Source organism: Pan paniscus, chromosome 4 (assembly GCF_029289425.2).
Source record: "Pan paniscus chromosome 4, NHGRI_mPanPan1-v2.0_pri, whole genome shotgun sequence".
Lineage (NCBI taxonomy): Eukaryota > Metazoa > Chordata > Mammalia > Primates > Hominidae > Pan > Pan paniscus.
Genome location: NC_073253.2, coordinates 135,039,206 through 135,045,221, shown reverse-complemented (window position 1 = coordinate 135,045,221; position 6,016 = coordinate 135,039,206).

The following is a 6,016-nucleotide window of genomic DNA, read 5'->3' as shown; positions in this document are numbered from 1 at the left end:
GCCAGATTACTCTTGAAAATGTTAGGCTAAGTGAAATAACTCAGACACAAAAGGACAAATACTGTGTGATTCCAATTTATATGAAATATCTAGACAAGGCAAATCATAAAGACAGAAAGTAGGATAGACATGACCAGAGGCTGGAGGGAGAGCAGTGGTGAGTTCTCATCTAATGGATGGAGTTTTTGTTTGTGACGATGAAAAAGTTCTGGAAATATACTACATACTAGTGATGATTATATGACATTTTGAGGGTACCTAATATCACTGAATTGCACACTTAAAAATGGTTAAAGTGGTAAATCTTATGCTATTCTACCACAGTAAAAAATAAAATAAAGCCAAGTGACCTTCAAAAACTAGTCAGGGCTGGGCACAGTGGCTCATGCCTGTAATCCCAGCACTTTGGGAGGCCGAGGTGGGAGGATTGCCTGAGCTCAGGAGTTCGAGACCAGCCTGGGCAACACGGTGAAACCCTGTCTATACTAAAATACAAAAAATGAGCTGGGCGTAGTGGCATGCGCCTGTAGTCCCAGCTACTTGGGAGGCTGAGGCAGGAGAATTGCTTGAACCCGGGAGGCGGAGGTTGCAATGAGTGCAGATCACGCCACTGCACTCCAGCCTGGGCTATGGAGTGAGACTCTGTCTCAAAAAAAAAAAAAAAAAAACTAGTCAGGCCCAGCACAGTGGCTCACATCTGTAATCCCAGCACTCTGGGAGGCCAAAATGGGCGGATCACCTGAGGTCAGGAGTTTGAGACCAGCCTGGCCAACATGGCAAAACGTCATCTCTACTAAAAATACAAAAATTAGCTGGGCATGGTGGTGGGCACCTGTAATTCCAGCTACTTGGGAGGTTGAGGCAGGAGAATCACTTGAACCCAGGAGGCGGAGGTTATAGTGAGCCGAGATTGTGCCACTGCACTCCAGCCTGGGCAACAAGAGTGAAACTCCGTCTCACAGACAAACAAATAAACAAACAAAAAAAACTAGATAACAAGCATTTATTGAGCACCTAATACAGGCCAGATACTGGGCTGAAACCTAGGGCCTATGAAAGGCCCTGTGAAGGGCCACTGGGAGCCCACATGGGCTCAAATAAGTACTGCCCCCGCCCCACCTTCTGATCCCTTTGTTTTCTCGGGCCCCTGGGCAGGTAAATCCAGGCAGGCAATTATGATATGAAATGCTGTGTATGTGTGCGATTTCAGAGAGATATGTGATGAGGCCAGGCACAATGGCTCACACTTGTAATCCCAGCATTTTGGGAGGCCAAGGTGGGCGGATCACCTGAGGTCAGGAGTTCGAGACCAGCCTGCCCAACATGGTGAAACCCCATCTCTGCTAAAAATACAAAAATTAGCCAGGTGTCGTGGCATGTGCCTGTAATCCCAGTTACTCAGGAGGCTGAGGCAGGAGAATCGCTTGAACCCAGGAGGCGGAGGTTGCAGTGAGCCAAGATTGCACCATTGCACTCCAGCCTGGGCAACAGAGTGAGAGTCCATCTCAAAAAAAAAAAAAAAAGGCCAGGCGCCGTGGCTCACACCTGTAATCCCAGCACTTTGGGAAGCCAAGACAGGTGGATCACGAGGTCAGAAGATCAAGACCACTCTGGCTAACACAGTGAAACCCCATCTCTACTAAAAATACAAAAAATTAGCCGGGAGTGGTGGCAGACACCTGTAGTCCCAGCTACTCAGGAGGCTGAGGCAGGAGAATGGCATGAACCCGGGAGGTGGAGCTTGCAGTGGGCCAAGATTGCACCACTGCACTCCAGCCTGGGCAACAGAGCAAGACTCCGTCTCAGAAAAAAAAAAAAAGAGAGAGAGAGAGAGATGTGATGAATGCTGTCCTGAGACTATGGTGAACAGCCACAGCTGGATCCCAGTTTTATAACCTTGCAGCTGGTCAAGTAATCACTGTCAAGAATTCTGGACAAATAGAATAAGGCCCGTGCAAAAGGAGATCTCTAGAGGCTCCATCCTTGGCCCTGGACTTCTCTGGTCCATAGGGTTTTTGTTTTGTTTTGTTTTTTTAAACAATAATTTGAATGAAGAATTAGAGGCATGCTCAATGTGTTTTTGGAGACTGGAAGGTGAAAGGGGATGGCATCAGAAGCTGAAAAGAGGCAACAGAGTGAATAGTTAAGGCCACAATATCTGAATCTGAACTACCTGGGTTCTAATCTCACCATTTATGACTGAGTCAACTTGGGCAAGTTACTTAACCTCTTCTTTGTGCCTCAATTTCCTCATCTCTAAAATGGGGATAATGGTAGCTCCCTCACAGGATTCTCCCAAAGTCTGAATGAGTTAACCAAGGGTCTGGACATGGCGCATGTATGAGAGTTTGCTACTCTCATCATTAACAGGACTGGCTGGAGGCCGAATTCAAAACCAACAAGATGGAATTTAATGAGGACAGCAGGCATGGTGGCTCACACCTGTAATCCCAGCGCTTTGGGAGGCCGAGGCTGGTGGATCATTTGAGACCAGGAGTTCAAGACCAGTCTGGCCAACATGGTGAAACCCCGTCTTTACTAAAAATACAAAAATTAGTCGGGCATGGTGCTGCGCGCCTGTAATCCAAGCTACTTGGGAGGCTGAGGCAGGGGAATCACTTGAACCCAGGAGGCAGAGGTTGCAGTGAGCCAAGATCACGCCACTGCACTCCAGCCTGGGCAACAGAGCGAGACAATGTCTCAAAAAAAGAACAACAACAACAAAAAAGAAATTTAATGAGGACAAATGAAAAAAGACAACATTCAGGTTCCAACAAAGCAATTATACAAGTTCAGGGTCACGGAGAGCTGGTTGAGCATCCATCCATTCATCTGTCCATGAGAAACAGCCTGGGGTGTACAGCTGATTGCCAGGTCAACTGCAGCCAACCCTGTCATTGCGACCTTCACTGGTATCCACCAAGGTGCAGCATCTGACACTGAGGAGGTGACAACCCCATTGTGTTCTGAGCTGAGAACCCATTGTGTTCTGAGCTGAGAACTCAAGGGTAGAGTGTAAAATGTTGGTGGGAGTATAAAATGGTAGAACTGCTTTGTAAATAGGTCAAGCAGTTTCTTAGACAACTAAACATATGCCCACCCTATGATGCAGCATTTCCACTCGAGTCCCCAAGAAAAAATGAAAACATATATTCACACAAAGATTGTACAACAATTTCATAGCAGTTTTGTTTACAATGGTTCCAAACTAGAAACAGCCCAGGTGTCTGTCAAGAAGCAAATGGATTAACAAACTATTACACATCCATACAAGGGATTCCTACTCAACAATAAAAAGGAACAAACTACTGATACATGCAACAACAGGACGAAGCTCCAGAACATTATGCTGAATGTAACCAGCCAGGTAAAAAGAGTAGATACTGCATGATTCGATGATTATGACATTCTAGAATGAGCAAAACTAAGCTATGGTGGAAAGAAATCAGAACAATGGGGGCAACCGGGAAACTAGGAAACTTTTTGGAGTGATGGAAATATTCCATATCTTGATAGAGTTGGGCTTATACAAATATATGCATTTGTTAAAACTCAATAAATGGTATACTTAAGATTTGTGCATTTCATTGTATAAAAAATTTTGCCTTCATAGAACAAAGAACCATACACAAGCATTGACCTCTAGTTCATGATAAACATGTTGAAGTGTTTGGGGGTCAAAGTGTACTGATAGCTGTAATTTGCTCTAATATACACCCAAAAAAGATGACTTGATGGGTAAAGGAGGGATGCATAGATAATGACAAGACAAAGATGGCACTAAAGTAAATTAGAAAACCCGGGGGGTGGCTACGTAGGTGTTCACTGTAAAATTTGTTCAACTTTTTTATATGTCTGAAATTTTAACAATAAAATGTGGAGAAGAAGACAGCCAAAAGACCACAAATTGGGTGCAGTGTATACTGCTTAGGTGATGGCTGCACCAAAATCTCACAATCACCACTAAAGAACTGACTCATGTAACCAAACACCACTTGTTCTCCAATAACCTATGGAAATGAAAAAAATTAATAAATAAATTAAAAAACAACTGATGGCTAAGTCCTGGGGAAATCAGCACAGGCCCACAGCTGTCAGCATTTAGGAGGCAAATGCAGTGCACCTTTTGGGAAGCAATTTGTCAACATGCACCAAAAGCCTTAAAAAAGTTTCTGTCCTTTAACCAAATTTTTTCTTTCTTTTTTTTTTTTTTTTTTGTTTTTTTTCTTTTTTTGAGACATTGGCTCGCTCTGTCACCCAGGCTGGAGTGCAAGGGCGCTATCATGGCTCACTGCAGCCTCGACATCCTGGGTTCAAGCAACCCTCCCACCTCAGCCCCCTGAGTAGCTGCGACTATAGGCACGTGCCACCACACCCAGCTAATTTTTTGCACTTTTTTTTTTTTGGAGAGATGGGTTTTTGTCAAGTTGCCAGGCTGATCTCAAACTCCTGGGCTCAAGCGATCCTTGGCCTCCCAAAGTGCTAGTATTACAGGCGTAAGCCACCACGCCTGACCCTCATTGCTAGGGATTTATCCTAAGAAAATAAAGATGGATGTGGGCAAAGATACAGCTACAAGGATGTTCATTACAATATTGATTATAATGGCAAAAAGTTGTAAACAACTTAAATGTCCTAAAATAGGGTATTGGTTAAAGAAATTGTGGTGTCTTTATGCACTGGAGTATTATGTCATTAAAATGATGCATCACAAATATTTGCTGAAATGGAAAGATATTCTTTATCTATACAGTTAAGGAGGAAGCAGAGCCTCTGGAGTCACTCTTCTCTTGACTAGAGACCCCATCCCATGACATGGGCTACTCAGTGTACCACTGCCTGTCCCAAGGCTTACAGTTCTTGGGGGGCCTTAATGTCTCCTTATTGTGACTAGCTGTCTTCCTATTTTCATGACATTCTCCACTTCCCACCTGCCTTGTACATCTTGTGTGCACTGTCCCATTTCCCCCTGCACTGTCCCTTGGGAACCACACTTATTCCTTCACACCTCGAGTGCCACTAATTGGGCATACAACTTTGACTGACATTTGCAGTGAAGGCATAACTGGACCTTGTGTAGGACTTTCCTAGGGGGCCAGCCCTGAAGCCCTCGCTTCTTCATTCTGAAAGAGGCCCTGCCCATGGGGGCCTGGGTTTGCCTTGTTCCCAGGCTCTAGGAGGAGGAAGGTGGTGGAGACTGAGAGGGAATGGTTGTTGGGAGCCTGTCTGGAGGGCAATGCTTCAGCAAAATGCTCCCACATTTCTTTTTTTATTTGTCTGTTTTTGAGACAGGATCTCCCTCTGTCACCCAGGCTGGAATACAGTGGGGCTATCATGGCTCACTGTAGCCTCAACCTCCTGAGCTCAAGTGATCATCCCACCTCAGCCTCCCAGGTAGCTGGGAACACAGGTGTGTGCCACCACACGCAGCTAATTTTTGTATTTTTGTAGAGATGAGGTCTGGCCATGTTGCACAGGCTCGTCTCGAACTCCTGAGCTCAAGCACTCCACCCACGTCGGCCTCCCAAAGTGCTGGGATTAAGGGCATGAGCCACAGCACCCAGGCTGCTCCCCACATTTCTAGCATGGACTTTGGAAACTAAATTTTTCTTTATCATCAAAATTATTTTATTCTCTTTGCCCCAATCCTCAGTCTTCCTGAGCAAACCTGTCTTACAACCAAATGACCTTCAAGCTACTAAGTTAGGCAGACGTTGCCTTTCTCCCCTACAAGGCCTCCCTCCCACCAGCTTTGAAATAATCTTGCTTTTGCCTCTCACTTTAATGCACACATTGGCATCTGTTTGCAACAAGAGGCCCCAAGGAGCTAAAAGAGGTCATCTCTGGGTGGTGGGATTGGGGATATTTTTCCCTTGTGCATATTTTTTACTTTCCCTATAACAAACACATATTTTTTTGTGTATTGAGAAAAAGTCACTACAGAAGGGGCCATTGCCAATTAGGGTATACCCAGTGGAGGGTTGCCCAGGAGATGAAGGGCTGAAAAGGTTGTTTA